The 17602-nt window shown below is 39.0% G+C and overlaps 1 protein-coding gene across 10 annotated transcripts in view; it reads right to left on the bottom strand.

Annotated features, from left to right (window-relative positions):
* Positions 1–17602, bottom strand: part of ARHGEF28 (Rho guanine nucleotide exchange factor 28) — a 373512-nt gene that overhangs the window by 12957 nt on the left and 342953 nt on the right. The window lies entirely within an intron of this gene.

Below are 17602 nucleotides of genomic sequence, written 5' to 3'. Positions count from 1 at the left end.
CCCTATTTGGTCATTAAAATGTCCCTGTGCTGCTCAGACATTTCCAATGCCAATTCTGAATGCCGCGAATGATTCACAACCACTGTGTGGGGCAATCCACAGGGATACTGTTTCCCTACAAAACATTTTCAGTATCAATAGCGCTCTAGGTCCCCACTGGAGCACTTGGATATAGTGGGTTTTTTTCCTGTCCCGTTGGCTCACGATTTAAATATGGAAGGATCCCCAAGTTTGTTCAACTCAACCTTCATTGTGATAATGTTTGAATAATGAGAAGCAGCCAGGAATACCGAAGAAAGGAGCAACCTTGGAATCAAAAAGGTCTCCAGTTCTGCTGTCTGTCAAAGACTAGCTGTGTGACCATGAGCAAGGCACTTGAACACTCAGTGACCCCAGGAGATTCTCTAGGAACATAAATTAGAGACCAGTTGCTGATCTACCTTGCTGGAAGAAGTGATTACACGAAGAATTCCCTATTCCAATAAAAATCACAGGTCCAGAATGATTGGTTTTTAATGCTTGGATAGTATTGCTTCCTAATTATTTTCTTGATTCCTCTGGTAATTTCTGAGTTCAGTGATGTAGGTACTTCTGAGACAAAAGGCAACTTCTGAATGTAGGAAACAGCCTACATGAGTAGGTATAACCAAAAAAAATTGCTCAACTGGTGGTGAACTTTCTGGCAAGAGGTTTTTTTAATTTTTTCAGACTGGTCCACAGGGGAGACAGACATCCACATCTCACCAGCAATATCCTGTTTGAGGCCATTCTAGCTTAGTAGTGCCTAACAGAATTGGTATTTTGTTGGCATAACATTCAAGAACTCAGGAACACCACTGAGACATTGATGCTGGATTTTAAGAAGGCAACCAGGGTTACTGACTTTTTCATATTCATTGGATCCTGGTGATATTTTAGGTACTAAAAAGAATTCAGTAGATTTCCTGGAGCAGTTAGAGGGCACAGTAGATAAAGTATTTGACTTGGAATCAGAAAGTCCAGAGTTCATATCTTGCCCTAAATACTTAATATCTGTATGATCTTGGGCAAATTACTTCCTCTCTCATTCTCAGTTACTTCATCTATAAAATGGGGATAATCATAGATCATATGAATAACATATGTAAATTTTAAGAGCTATATAAATGCTAGTTGTTGTTGTTATTATAACTATGATCACCACCCAGTGTTTTTTCTTTTTCTTTTTTAAACTCTTACCTCCTTTCTGAGAACCGATACAAGGTATTGGTTCCGAGGCAGAAGAGCAGGGCTGGGCAATTAGGATTAAATGAGTTGCCCAGGGTCACACAGCTAGGAAGTGTCTGTGGTTAAATTTGAAACCAGGACATACTATCTCTACGCCTAGCTGGACCACCTAGCTGAACCCTCTTCCCCCCATTCCCCACCCCTGCATCCCTTGCTTTTTCCATTATAAATAAAGTTTTGTCTGAAATGGGAAGGAAGATCATTGGTGATCTTGAATAAGGAATTGTGAAATAACTGTAGAAATCTGAGTTATAACTTTTGCTAAATTGATAATAAACACAGTCACTTTAATAGACTATTTAATCTAAACAGAACAGGACTAGTACCAACAAGACAAGTACTGTATCTTGGCTATAATTTGAGTTGAGATCATTGGATTCCAGACACAGCTCTATTGACAGTCGGGAGAATAATACCCTGAGGAGATAAAAGAAGCTTGCCTATTTCTACAAACCTCAAACTCCTCTGAAGTGTGGAGTTGATATAGAAAAGTATGTTAAAAGATGCTGGTATCATCACCCTGACATTCATGTATTGATTAGCAAGGTAACTGAGGTGGAGAGGAACACAGATGTGGTTTAGTCCAATCAGGAAGGAATTCCCTTTAGAAGACACCCAAGAAGAGCTTATCTGGCCTTTGCTTAAAGATTTTTAATAAGGAGAAATATGCTGTTCAACAAGATGGCCCATTTTGCCCATCCAGTGTGCTTGGATATAACTTCCCAGATTGTAATCCTAATGCTATGCTTCTGTGTGGTTTTTCTTAATTACAATTTCCTTTGCCCTGATTAAAGACCTATTATTATAACCATTATAGTAGTTCTATGCTTTTCCAGTTAGACCATTAGCTTTAACTGTAAAGAAAGGGTTTTTTTTTTTCTCTTTTATATTTATATTTTTATTTTTTCTTCTTTTTGTCTGAATTTAATGTCTCTCTCAAACTTCTATTCATTATTCCTAGTTCTTCCTTGGAGTGGTGGGAAGTCAGAAGGGGAGGAAAACACATCTAATCCCTTTGTGGTACGATCTATTCTCCACATAGTAGCCAATATGATATTCCTAAAGCACCGTTCTGATTAAACAAACTAGCTCTAGAAACTTCAGTAGCTCCCTACTGTCACCAAAATAAAGTCTTCTGCTTGGCATTTAAGTCCTTCGCAATCTGCCTAATATTTCCACATTGACTAATATTACGATGTCTCACGAATGCTTTGGAACTCTAGTGATTGCCTGACTCCAGGCCTGTGGACAAGTGGCCAATCCCCATTCCTGAAATGCTTTCCAGCCTCATCTCTGGTCCTCAGAATTCCTAGTTCCCTTCAAGGCTCAGTTATATAAAAGGGAATTCTCCATCCCTTGCTCTAACTGAACTGGGGAAAGAGCTAGCTGGCTCAGTGTACAGAGAAGTTCTGTTACCATGGAGACCAGCCCACAGTTAAAGGAAATAGAAGCTGCTCTCAGAGAGGAAGTGAGGTAAGAATGAAAGGCAAGCACGAAGTGTGAGAGGGGGCCTTTTGCTCTAAGCTTTCCCAAGGGCAGGGGGCTGCTGGCAGTTGCTGGTGAAAGTTGGCTGCTGGAGAATCAGATTGAAGGAGAGTGTGTGGGTTGGTAGCTGTCCATTGTTTAGTGAGTTAGAATATATATATATATATATATATATATATATATATATATATAAACATAAATATATATATATAAATATATATGTAAATATATATAGTATAGATAGGTTTGTCCTGGTTAGCTAGGCTGAAGAGTTATTAGTGAGACCCTCTCAAATGACAGTTTTTAGGTAATTTATAGTTGCTATAAGAAGATTGAGGTGGTTTTTAGGTAGTAATAGGTAGATAGTTAAATATCTTTCTTTCCTATCTTTCTGTCTTTACTTTTCTCAATTAAACCCCAAATTTGTTAAAATGCTCTCCGATCTTTGTCAAGCCCCTCATTTTAACCCCTACAGTTAGCATCTCCTTCCAAAGACCTTTCCAGGTTCCTGGTCATAAATAACACTTCTCTCACTGTGCATTTATTTTGCACGTGTCCTATATAGACTTGTACAGAAAAATACTGCAACTCTCCAGTAGGATGTAAACTCCTGGAGGGCAGGGACTTTTTATAAATTTGTATCTTTTTTGTATCTGTATCTCTCATGTTTGTTATATAGAAATACTTCTAGTTGATACATACATCTCCGAATCCTTATCTTCCTAGATTTGGAAACTGATGCATTAATGACTCAAGGTCATCTTCAATCTCCTTATCTTCCTTCAAGGCTCAGTTCAGAAGATCATTTCCTCTGTAAAGCTTTCCCTACCTACCCTTTCCCCCAGCCCTAGTGGGGAGGGTCCTCTGAGTCCTTAAAAACCTTCAATTTCTTTATCTGCGTGCTTCTTGTAGCTCTCCCTCCTCCCTCTTCCTTGGACTTCAAGCTCAAGGTGGAAGAAGGACAAATACTACCTCATTTTTATTTTTACTGTACTTAGATCTAGCACAATACCTTGCTAACTCTGGCATTTAATAACTGTCCAGTGAATGGAAAGATTGCAGGAAGTCAATCAGAGATAGAAAAGAAAGGTCCTCCAAGCTAAAAGCTTGCAATCTTTGGTGAATTTATATAACAGAACTGCAGGATGCCTCATACACACACACACATGCACAAACGCGCCCAGTGATTTTTCTAGCACTGATCCATATGGGCCACAATGAACAGAAGTGAGATACATCCTTTAGGTGATAAACGGGCATAGATTACTTTTTGCTACACCCTGGAAACATCAGTCACCTGAATATGTTTGTATCTATTTCAATATTAAAAAGAAGAAAGAAGAAGAGAATGATTTCCACGCATCTCGGTCACACACTGGATGAGGTTTCATTTGAGTTTATAGATGCTCATAAAAGTAAAATGTCATGCAAGGTCTTTGCCCTTGACTAAAATAAGCAATAATGGCTTTTTAGGTAATGCAAAATTCATAAAATTTCTCATTTGATGTTTTAATTGGATTTTACCTCGTGTAATGAATGTTGCTATTGATGCAGTTCTCCTGAGGCTTTGCTTCCCCTCTTTTGTCATTTACTTCAACCTAAGGTCATTTAAATCTGAAACCATTAACTTTTATAAGGAAAGAAGGCCACATTTCTTGCCACAATCAAAGTTGCTCAATATAAAATTCCACCTCTTTGGAATTATAGTCAGTCTTAGAATTCAGAAGCAGTCTGGATAATTCATCTAGTCCACCTTTTGGCATTTATGCAAGAGCAGATTCAAAAACCCAGAAAAATAACTGGCTACTTTTTTTAAGTATTGAGACAACAATCTTGTTGCCTAATATTTATATTGTGGCTTGAAGTATGCAGTGTTTTCCATACATTATTGGGGTTTCATAACAGCTTTGCAGGTAGATATTATAGCTATTATCACCCCCAATTTACCAGTGCATAAATTGAGGTCACAGAAGCGACCTGCCTATGATAATATAAATATGTTATCAAAGGTGGGATTTGAAACCAGAACTTCCTGATTCTCAAGGCCAGCATCTATCTAGTATACAACACCACCTCCCTAGTATATAGTGTGGTCACTATATTTACAACATAGATGAATTAGCTTTACAAGGAACCTTAGCCCATCTAGCCCAATCTCATCCCTCATCTGGTAGAGGAAGAAGCTAAGACTCAGAGTGAATTACCCAAGATCACACAGCTAATTAGAAGTAGAACTGTGCCTAAAACTTGTATCTGATTCCTAGTTCAGTGAATTTCTACTTTGTTCCTCAGATTAATTTCACAAGCCCAAATTTATGTGCTGGAAAAATGAGGATATCCATGAGGTAGAAGCAGGTGGAATTTCTTAGCATTTGAGAAGCTGTGACAAGTCAGGGATAAAAGGTGGTGTGTGAAGGCAAACCACAATAACAACATCCATCCTAGCCATATGCACTGGCAGCTAGGTGATGCTGTGGATAGAGCATCAGGCCTGGAGTCAGAAAGACCTGAGTTCAAATCAGGACTTATAAGCTTGTTAGTGGTGTGACCCTGGGTAAGTCACTTTATCCTATTTGCCTCAGTTTCCTCATCTATAAAATGAACTAGAGAAGGAAATGGCAAACCTCTCCAGTGTCTTTACCAAGAAAACTGCAAATGGAGACACAAAGAGTCAGGTGTGACTGAAACAACTCAATGAGGGAAAATAGGCAGTATAGTAGATAAAGTACAAGACCTGGCATCAGGAAGACTTGTTTTCTTGAGTTCAAATCTGGCCTCAGACACTTTTTAGTTGTGTGACTCTGGATAAGTCACTTAATCCTGTTTGATTCCATTTTTTCATCTGTTAAATGAGCTGGAGAAGGAAATGGCAAATCTCTCCAGTGTCTTTACCAAGAAAACTCCAAATGGGGTCACAAAAAGTGAGACACAACTGAAAAATAGCAACAAATGCCTAAAGTAGAATAGAAACAAGGAATGGACCAGAACTATAAAAGTTAAATGTTTGATCCATTTCTGGATTCAATATGTCTTTGCCTTATGTACATTAGGTATATTTGCTTTTTGTTTCTGAGCAATTCTAGAACAGCATTTTTTTCATGCCTTTGCACAAATAGCTAGACTAGTTGATCTCTAAAGTCCTTTAAAGTTTTGTGATTCGAAGAATTTCTATTTATATAGATTCAGGGCAGATAGGTGGCACAATAGGTAGAGTGCCAGACCTAAGTCAGGAGGACCTAGGTTCAAATCTAACCTCAGACACTTCCTAGCTATGTTATGTTGGGCAAGTCACTAGAACTGTCAGAGGCTGTTTTTCCACTTATAACATGAGGGGGCTAGAATAGATGAACCTCTCATTCTATGAAAATTTGGTTCAAACTTCTCATTTTGCAAATGAAGAAATTGAGGCAAAAAGAAGTAGTCTTTCCCCAAGTCACACTAGTTAGTATCCAAACTGGGGCTAGAACTGGTCACCACATTCTCAATCCAATTTTCTTTTCTGTTAAATTGAATTGGCTGGGAGATCAGAATCTTGATTTTTGAATTATACTTTGAAAACTGAATTAAATTGCATTCGATTTTAAAATTTTTACTTTCTGTTTTAGTAACAAACTCTAAGAAAGAAGGACAAGGGCTAGGCAAACAGGGTTAAGCGATTTGCCCAAGGTCACACAGCTAGGGCCAGGTGATATTGCTAAGAGCAGAATCTTGATTTTATAATTGATAGTTTGACTTCTAAGACTAAATTCAAATGCCTGTAATTTTTGTTAATGTTGTATTGAAAACTGTTCTAATAAAAAACTCTTACATTGTGGGCAGTATTGTCATAACATTAAATGCCTCGTGGTTTTAGTGACTCAGAGAACTTACCTGTGAAACAAATCTCACTGTAGGCTAGCTGCTGCATGATACCCACACCCTGAAGAGCTATCTATGTTCTTCGATCTGCTGAGGAAAGAAGAATCTAATCCATTCCTTTACCAGCTGACTGATGTAGAAAATCAAGCTAGGAATGTTAATACTGCACTTACCCGTTGCCCATGAAGCAGAGGGAAATGCAGCTGCTAAAATTCTCAGGCAAACAAGGCACAGAGAAACATAATTTCACTGAGAGGAGGCAAGCAATTAAATCAAAAGAAATGTGAGATAATTAGTTGTCTGTCTTCTGAGGATTATGTTGTTACTAGATTTCCAGATAAAAAAATTTTGGCATCTAATTCTTTATATTAAAGGTCTATAAATAATTATTTCTTTTGCTTCCTCTCCTTGATCACTGTGAAATTATTAGATGTCAAAAAATGGCCACCTCTGTTTGGTATTGTGTAATAATCCATTATCATTTTCAAAGCAACATGGAATGCAAGTTTCTTCTTTATCTTATGAGTATTTATAAGCATTAAGTAAAAAATCCCTATCATTCATTTGAAGAAATCAAGAAATGAAAATGTCTCTGAAACACAACCTTTCTAAATACAGAGAGAGTTACTTTTGTCATGCCACACTCCAAAGTGATTATGAAAATCAGAGGCAGCTAGGTGGCACAGTGCCTAGAGCTCCAGGCCTGCAGTTTGGAAGACCTGGGTTCAAATATGGCCTCAGATACTTTCCAGTTGTGTGACCCTGTGCAAGTCACTTCACTCTGTTTAGCCAGCCCTTGTCCTTCAGTCCTAGAGTTGTTACTAAGATAGAAAGCAAAAGAGTTTAAAAAAAGATCACAATGTGTATAAAAGTAAATCACAATTTGTATAGAATACATTTGACAAAATATAGGTGTAAAGCCATTGGGATGCCCAGTCAAGGCAAGGCTTATTGAATTATGTGACTAGAAATTAAGCTTGATTTTTTTAAACCTAAACAAACTTTCACAGGTATAGCAAAAGACAAACCCCACAAGGATATGGAATTGTCAAAATGGAAATCAGCCCAAACCATCTAAAAACAGAAGAGAACATAATGCCAAAAGAGTCTTTACCTCCTTTTCCTGCAGAAAAGAATTTAAAATGTGGTCTCAGAAACACCGATGTCATGTGTACTAGTTAATATTTGCACACCCTTGACACATGACCCAAGACTAACAGATGGGCTTGAAGCAAGCAGTTAACATCCCTCTAATTAGCCACCAGGTGAGAGGAACTCTCATGTCTATGCTATAGCCTCCTCCTTTTGACAAGTAATTTTTCTTTTTTAAACAAGTTATTCCCTGGAAGGAGTCATACCATCACCAAAAAAATCTAGCCTGTATCATCGATGAGGATAAGTAGAGTGCCTGTAAACACGAATTGAAGCAGGCAGAAAGCCATTCTCACAATAGAAGAAGTCTAATAGACTCCTGGGGCAGCAGGGTGGCACTGTGGGGAGAGTGCCATGCCTGGAGTCAGGAAGATTCTCTGAGTTCAAATCTTTCCTAGCTGTGTGACCATGGGTCCTTCTAGGATTAGGAGTTAGCCTCAGTTTCCTCATCTGTGCAACGAGCTGGAGAAGGAAATGGCAAACCACTCCAGTATCTTTACCAAGAAAATCCTAACTGGGATCCTTAAGAGTTCAACCTGACCAGAGTCCAAATAGCTGAACAAAAGTAGACCACCAGAGTAAGGAAACTTTTAGGTAAGTGAATGCCACCATTCAGGGTCTTGGTTGGTTCTGGAAAACAAGTCTATTTTAGAATCGAACAGGATCCAGAAATGAACAGAATAGAAACAAACAGAAATCCAACAGGATACTAGGCATCATCTAAATTTATTACCAGGTGAATACAACCAGGCAACCTTCGGGCCACTGTTTGCCTCCTTATACTGAGCTTAAATTTCTCTAAATAAATTTCTTCTCTTTGAGCTGGCTTCCCAAAGCCAGTGAGAGGAGGGCATGTCAGGCTCAAAAATCTGATATACCACCTTAATGGGAACAAGACTGAGATCCTTATGGAATCTTTCCATTCACAGAAACACTTAGGTGCCTGCTGAAGGTGCAGTAATGAGCATGGCACTAGAAACACACAGCTTCAGTAAGATAGCTCCTGATCCACAATTATAATCTAGTAGTAAGGTGCCATACAACATGGCCACAGTCCTTGACTTAGTGCAAGAGAGGGCCAAACAAGGTGCTAACATGAATCCCAAGTGATGCAGATCATTGAGAGGCACTGTGGTTTAATGGGAAGATAGTTGGATTTAGAGTAAGAGGAGCCTCCCTTCTGAATCCCACCTCTAACACTTGCCAGCCTCAGTTTCCCTGTCTGTAAAGTGGAGATAATAATACTTGAAGTCTCTACTTTCTCAGTTGTAATAAAATAAGATAATGATATAAAGCAAGCTATAAGTCCTAATTAAAGTGCTTGTATCAATATTAACTAAGAAAAATAAATATTAGCTATTATTATGAATATAATCACTAATCAAAGGCACCAAAGAAGGTTTTAAGAAGAAGGGGGTATTTTATCTGGGCGTGTGTGTGATTTCAACAGGTGTAGAAGATGATGGGGCAGAGCACCATGGTTACAGAGAATGGAACAAGCAAGGAGCTGAGGTGGGAAAGCATAAGATATGTATTGGGACTAGCGGGTAATTGAATCTGGTTGGATACTAGATTTGGGAGGTGAGCTAAAAAGGCAGGATGGTAGCAACTGTGGAAGGCTTTGAATGCCAGGCTAAAGAGTATAAGTTTTATTCAGAAAATATTCAGAAACCATTTAAGAGTTTCTATTGGAAGGTCTATGAAGAGATTTATGCAAAATAATGGCTAGCATTGAATATAGTGCTTTAAATTTTGCCAAGTGCTTCACAAATATTTCATTCGATCCCAACAACAGTCTTGGGAAATAGTTGCTATTATCATCTCCATTGTATAGTCAAGGAAACTGAGGTCAGTGGAGATTAAGTAACTTGCCCAGGGTCATGAAGCTAGTAAGTGTCTAAGACTGATATTGTAACTCAGGTCTTCCTGACTCCACAGTTTCTCTTCTCTTTCTACTGTGCCACAAAGGAAAATTAATCTGACAGGAGGGAGGGGGTAAGGATAAATTGGAGAAGACAGAAGTTGGTTGGAGGCATCTAATTGGCCAGAAGATTCTATACAATAGTCCCAATGGGGTCTAAGGAGAACCTGTTGTGTGGCTGCATGAATGAATGAATGAAAGATTTCTTGCAATCACAGAATTGATAAAACTTTAGTATTCACTGGATTTTGGAGTTGTAAAAGGGAAGAGTCAAAGTTAACACTAAGGTTTCAAAAACTGAAATCTAAGATAAGTGATTGTTCTTGTTCAGTTGGTTCAGTCGTGTCTGACTTTGCATGACCTTATCTGCAGTTTTCTCAGCAAATATACTACAATGGTTTGCCATTTTCTTCTCTAGCTCATTTTACATATGAGGAAACTGAGGCAAGCAGGGCTGAGTGACTTGCCCAAGGACACACAGGGAATAAGTGTCTGAGACCAGATTCGCACTCAGGAAGAGGAGTCTCCCCAATTCCAGGTCCATCAGTCTATCTACTGTGTCACCTAGCTGCCACTAGATAAATAGTAGCAGCAATTAAAAACAACAACAGAAGAATTAAAAGGAAAAGCAGATTTATTCTGAAAAGTAAATATGGCCGATTTCAGATTCGATACATTTGAGATCCTACAAGGCAACCAAGCAGAAATGTTTTCACAAGTAATTATTGATGTAATTATGGAATTTAGAGAAAGGTGATGGAGTGAGAATGATTTGAGAGATATCTGTACAGAGACAATGGTAGGGGGATGAGATCAAGAACACAAGAGTTGGCCTTGACAAGGAGAAGGTCCACTTCATCAAAGAAGAAAACAAACAATGAGAGACTTGGGGAATGAAGGAGAAGATTTTTAAGCTATGGATCAGGAGAGAAGAGTCAGTTTGAAATGAATTGCGTCCATTTTCTCAGTAAGATAGGAGGGGGAGGAATCTTCGCAGAGAAAGAACAGTGAAGAACAATGAAGGAGGCTTGAAGAGAGAGGGAAGAATCATGGGTAAAGGTAAAAAGATTAGTCTTGGGAAGGCATAAAGATCTTTCTCCCTGGGGCCAAGAGGAAAAGTGGGGAGAATGGGTGAAGACCCTGAAAAGCTTTGCTTCTCCCTCATTAAAACCATGAACAGTTAGACATTTCAGACTCAGCATGGTTCTGGGATTTTCAGCACAGTGAGCTTGTTAATAGGCACTGCTTTCCCAGCTGCTACAATGGCCCAAAAGCACCACTAGGAAAGGCGTGGATAGGATTTACGTGCTTCCATGCTGGCCTCTGGGACAAGAACACCACAGCTACTAATCACAAACACTAGCTTTATCAAGTTGTTATAGATTTTTGATGTGTATGTGTTATCTCAATTATTCCCATGAAAAAGAAATGCATGTCTGAAAGATATGCTCCATCAAAGAAGCCCATTTCAACATTCTTTTAGGAATAAACTGAGTGATTCTTTCAGCCACCACAAGTCCAATTGGCACATTAGTCTAGCACACTCTAGTAAATAGTTTTCTGGTGACCTTAGAGACTCGATACACTTCCCAATGGAATTCACTTCCTTTTCACAAGCAAAAACAAGTTAAGTATCTATCCAATAGGGAGTTTGATACTCCATAGGTGGACCACTTAATTATCACAGAGATAATACGTAGCCCACGGTAAGTCTCTCAAAAAGGTAAGTGCTTTGCATATAAGCATTTGGCTAAGATTCATTCTCTTTCACTAGGGAACATTGACTTCTCGCTTTATGGACTGCCCTCCAAAATGGGTTATGGATTGGTTGGTTCCATTTCAGAATCTAGAATGACATCCTTGAACAGTCTTCACATGCAATTCTGCTTTAGGATTGATTTGGGAGCATCGTCTTGAAAAGACTCAACAGCATCTCCAAGAGATTTCCAAAAGAACTCCCCTTTGGCAAGAATTACCAAACTTTGCTAACAGATGCTTTTTGGAGATGAGAGATTTTTGTTGCCCCTAACCAGAAATGCCTGCCTGTCCCCCAAATTACCTTGGTTTAAACTATTCTGTATTTATTCTCTTTATTTGTCTGTCTACATTTCTATATGTATGTGTATATACACACTTATGTGTATACATATATAAATATAAATGTATGTGTGTATTACTTGTTATTGGTCTGTTACCAGTAAGACGTAAGTTACTCAGGGGTCGTGGGGGCTGATCCGGTTTTTCTTTTTCTCTGAAGCATCCGGCATAGTGTCTGTAAGCTATACTGGTTTTTGAGAGATTTATGAAAAGCAGGAAAGTTTTGGTTTTAAGGCTACCATTTTGTTTCTCTAAGGTGTGGAGGGAGTACTTTTTAATGTGGAAGTTTGCTAAAAAAAATAGGGAATATATTCACTGTGACCAACAAATGAAAGGTCTTTCTCTTTTCTTATCAGACCAATAGAGTTTCCTCAGGTGAAGAAATTTTCATATTAGTTGGTCACTTTGTTTTCTAATCAACTTAGGCAGCCCACAGATGCACTTAAAGGTAGCAAGCAGGAAGTAGATCAAGGCAGTGATGGAGCATGGAAAATGAAAAATACCGGGTAGGCAACAAGTTGGCACAGTGGATGGAATGTAAAGTCTGGACTCAGGAAGACTCCTATCTGTGAGTTCAAATCTGGCCTCAGACTTGCTGCGTGACTCTGGGCAAGTCACTTAACCATGATTGCCTTGGTTTCTCCTCTGTAAAATGAGCTGGAGAAGGAAATAGCAAACTACTCCAGGATCTTTTGCCAAGAAAACTGAAAACAAAAACTTACCAAGTCCTAGTTAGTTGCTTACTCAGCACATTGTAACTAACAATAAATCATCCTAACAACTGTGTGAGCAGCTACAGAAGGGGGGGGGCTCACCAGATTCCCCTTTCCACTCCTAAACCAGCATTGCTTTATGTTTTTTCCTAGGCATCCGTGATTGCAGTTTACAATCTCCAGGGTAACCTTAATATGCAACTGCACATTTTCATGCAGAACCCATGTTTGAATCCTGACAATTACCACACTACCACAAACAGACCATCACATTTTGGCAAAAAATAGTGGGTATTTTTTTCCTATATACCATGCGCATCCAAAAAGTAGTCTATATGTGCAAAATCTGGTGAGTCTGTGTTAAAGGAAAATATGGACAATGGAATCTGAAGACATATGACAGTCTCTCCCTCAGGATATAACTCACTGTTCCTGGCTTGAGAAATGAGCATGAAGTGAAGGAATCCTGTGCCTTTCCAGTAGCAATCACTGTCAAATGTCAGAAACGTAATTGTCTAATCAAACGCTGACCACGTTCAAAACTTGCTGCCTTGGAGGAAATGAAAAAGCCAGAGCCTTTTTCCATTTTCATAGCTCTCTCTCTGGCTCAATCATTCAAGCATTCTGGATCTTAATAAAAAAATCAGGAAGCAAGATTATATGAAAACTAGTACAAGGTACACAACTGATATACAATCACTTCCAGGTCTTGTAGTAAATGTACTAAAAAGACAGTCAAGTCAAATAATCCTAGAAGGACCCATTTAAAATGGCAGGAATGGCTGCCAATCTTGAGAGGCTGAACATGAAAATTTCAAAAGTACCAGCCAGAGCAAAGTTATATGATGGCACTTTTCACTTTAGTATGTCACCACAGGGTCTTCTGCCATCCACCATCTGCTTCTAACAAATGGTGCTGTTATTCCCACATTGAAAACATGTTTCCCCCGTGAATCAGTCCTAAAAAAGAATCCCACAAATGTTTCCTCGTGCAGCTGAACATGAACCTTTGGATTCTGGGGAAAAGAAAGCTATAGCTTGCTGTTGACAATCAAGATGATTGTAGAATCTCTCCTCTCCTTCTTCTCCCCCCCCCACTCCCATGCATACACACACCGACACCCCCACCCCCAACTCTGTCTGCATTGGAGAAGTGGAAACCTACATGGAGACATTCACATAGCCACTCATGTGGCTGAGTTGTGTCAGAGAAATAAGGAACTAGCAAACTGTGAATGCCTAATGTACTGGAGACATGATGAGGCTTTGGAGGCCACTTTAGGAACCAAAAAGTCCTATCGATGTCAACGTGGAGTCTGCCTTTTGTTCCTTTCAGACCCAAGCGACTGCTTGACTGCATTGCTCTCCTTGCAAGATTACAACATCTGAGATGATAAATTGATTGCAAATCACCAAAGGGGGTGCCAAGATCACTAAGGAAACAGGTCATTAAGTAAAATTAAAACCCTGCTAAGATCCTTCTTGTAAATGCATCTTCCAAGGTTTTACAGCATCTTTCCTCAAAACAGCCTCAAATCACTGGGGGATCAGTATCGGTTATGTTTTTAGTGGAACATCCAAGGGAATTGTTTTTAGCCCAAACATCTAGCATGAGATGCCAGATCCTGCTCAATGTGCTTCAGGAAAGAAAAAAGTCAGATAGTATAATGGGATTTGAAAAAAAAATGCTGTTAGTATGGATAAAGTCACTAGGAAAAGAACATTCCAAAGATCTCACCCAGACACGGTGCACAAAACAAAAACACTGATTATAATTAAAGGGGCAGCTCAAGGCCTTCCCAGCATTACTGGCATTTTTGGAAGCTTTCACATTTGCCTTTACTAAACTACCCAATTGAGCATCAAGGTTTAAGATTAAATTGCAGCTTACACCATGATACTGGATGAATATCCTGTCCTTTTATCCAAGGAAAATTTAACAGTGATTTATTATGCCGGTTAACTTCTCCACAGATGGAAAAGTAGAGAATGGAAATATTTATTGTCTTGTCCAAGGTCATCGGTAGAAAAGCACGATAGGGCCCATTCCAACACAACCAGCTGGGCTTCCAAATCAATCTGAAGACAATGCTGGGGAACTTTTCAGACAATTAATTTGTTCAGCAAGAAGGATAGAAAGTAGATTATTCTTGTGATGCTGGTAAACTTAATTTTAAGACTTGGAATAAACAGTGTATTATTTCATATGATATTTCATGCTGATGAGATGGTTATGCCAAGAAAATCATTCACACTTTGAGAGCAGTTCTAAGGAAATAAGTACTAATTGCTTAGCCGCAGGGTGATGCCATAGACAGTTTAAAAAGATTCAGCCTCAGACGAAGGGGTTTAAGAAGGAATTACATAGGTGTCTAGCAAGTCTACAATGTTTAATTTACTGACTTTTAAGCCTCTTTATGAAGGGAAATCTTAGTGCACAGATAATTATAAAACATTCTTTCCTGCTTGAAAGAAACTTAAGTATTTTAGGGGAAATAATGACAACCAACCTAATTTTCATTTGCCACTCAGTTCTCATCATACAAGATCAGAAGAGCCTTGGACCAGGTATAAGAAGATCTAGGTTCTAGTTCAGTCCTGAACACTTATCAGCTGGATGATGCTGAGTAAGTCACTTAATCTCGGTTAGACTCAATGTCCCCATCTGGAAAATGGAAACAAAACTCTCTATTCTGTCTACCTCAGAAGGTTTTTAGAGGTTCACATGAGACAACATATATGAATATGCTTTAAAAACTAGAAAGTCTAGAAAAGTGAAGTAATTATTAAAAACACAATGATAATGAAAAAAGCACAAAGTTTTGAATAAAAAATAATTTATGGAACTAGACTTTCCTTTATAGTAATAAAGAATTGCTTAAAAATCCCATGTATGTTAGAACAGTGCCTGGCATATTAATAGAGGCTTAAAAAATCCTTGAGCAGATAGGTGGTATAATGGATAGAAGAGTACCCACGCATGAACTCAAATCTGGCCTCAGACACTTACTAACTGTGTGGTTCTAGGCAAGTCGCTTAACCTTGTTTGCCTCAGTTCCTCATCTGTCAAATGAACTAGAGGTAGAAATGGCAAACCACTCCACCAGTATCTTTGCCAAAAAAACCCCAAATGGGGTCATATAGAGTCAGACACAACTGAACAACCACAAATAAGTGTTGATTGATTGCTCAATTTATAGTCAGTTCTGCTAAAATGCTTGTATTCAAAACAAAATTTATTCCAACAGTATTCATGTATTAAAAAACAATTTGAGTGTAACTTGAATTTGCTTGTGTACCATTTCAGTACCTGAAGAAACAAGAAGAAAGCAGAAAACTCCACCATTTCACAAGAACTCAGAAGCTACAACCCTTTCCATACTCACTTCCACAAATAAATTTCAGATCTTTTTCAAGGTAAAGTAGCATCTTTATTGTATTATATCTTCTGATACAATAGGAGCCGAAGGTAACCTGAGTAATTCACTCCCAAACCCCACTCCCCAATTTCTTCCATGGCCATAGCCCCTTGGCTGCCATGTCCCAGAGTTAACAGCACAGCTCTCTTGCCCATACATAGCTACTGATTTTGCTAACCCAGGGAGAGGGTACGGGTTAGAGGAACTGACCAAATCCAGGGTTGCCACTATTATTTATTGGGATATTTTATATTGCTAAATCATTTAGCATGTATAAAATTGTGCTAACATTTTTACTAGGTTCCCATCTTTTTTTTAACCCTTACTTTCTATCTTAGTATCATCTCTAAGACAGATCTATAAGGGCTAGGCAATTGGGTTAAGTAGCTTGCCCAGGGTAACATAGCCAGGAGGTATCTGAAGCCAGCTTTGAACCCAGGTCCCTTCCATGAACATTATGACATGGCTCTTACTATTACTAGCACAAGGTTAGCCCTCCTATTTGTCCCTGGCTTCCTTTCATCAGTTTCATAACATGGTGAAATTTCCAAGTTGACAGTGTATTTTTCATATTTCCCCTTGGCTTGGCTGCTTCTTGACAGCATGTAAGGAAGTTCCTTAGTTTCAACAGTTACACAGTTTCAAACGGGAAGATTTCCTGTAGGCATCTATACCTGGTATAGAAGCATCTTAGCATATATTACTTGAAGGCTTATTCTATTTTTCTATTGGTTCTGTGCACAAAGATACATAATTAAGGTGGGGGCTCAGCACTACACTTTAAGAAAAGGACCAAGCTGACCCCTTTAGAGGCCAGTACTCAGCAGCCGCTTCAGAATACGTACAGTACAAAGGCACTAGCGTGGAGGAGTGTCAGATATAAGGAAAAGCAAGTCAATGTAGCTATATCATAGAGTGTGGTGCTTGGAGATGAGTCTAAGGTGAGAAGGCTGGAAATGAAGAAAGGGGCTTATTTATCCAACATACAGCTTGCTTTGTATGTATTGCTGGCAGACCAGTTTGGTAAGGCAGGGTTACTCAGTGGTAAGAGAGATGAATTTGGAGTCAAAGAAACTGATTTCAAGTCTAGACTCTGCTACTTTCTATGCGCAATGGGGAAAATCACGAATCACCTCTAAAGCCTCAGTTTTCTCATCTCCAAAATGATTGGGTTAAACTAACTCAATTCTAAGGTGCCTTCCATTCTAGATCCAGGCTCCTCTGATGGACATAAGAATAAGAAATCTTCTTCCAAGGAATCTTTAATCTCCCAGAAACCTCTCAGAAAAGGCTTTATTCCCTGGACCCAGACTTGAATTGGAAGGCTGCCAGGGAGCAGCCACATGGTCCTGCCAGAGTAGCCATGGTGCCACAGAGGAGCATTTTGTTCAATTAAACTCAGCTTCACTGAAGCAAAGACAAGTAGCCAGAATTGATCACCAGCCTCAGGGTCTGTCTGCAGTTGATTCTTATTGGTGTTTATGGGCATAGTGAGAATCAGCTAATGAAAAGCCTGTACCTATTTATCATATTCTCTCTTTTGACATCCTGCACTTGCTTGTCTGGGTTTTCTCTCTCTGCGTGTTTGACAGCTCCCTCCTTCTACAAGTCCTTGAGTGGGAATTTTTTTCTTGGGTCTGTGAAATTTCTTTCCTATCATATGTCTATGCTTCTGCATGACATGCCTTGTC

The sequence above is a fragment of the Monodelphis domestica genome, chromosome 3 (genome assembly GCF_027887165.1).
Source record: "Monodelphis domestica isolate mMonDom1 chromosome 3, mMonDom1.pri, whole genome shotgun sequence".
NCBI lineage: Eukaryota > Metazoa > Chordata > Mammalia > Didelphimorphia > Didelphidae > Monodelphis > Monodelphis domestica.
The sequence above is the reverse complement of the archived record's forward strand: the minus strand, read 5'-3'. Positions and strand labels throughout refer to the sequence as shown.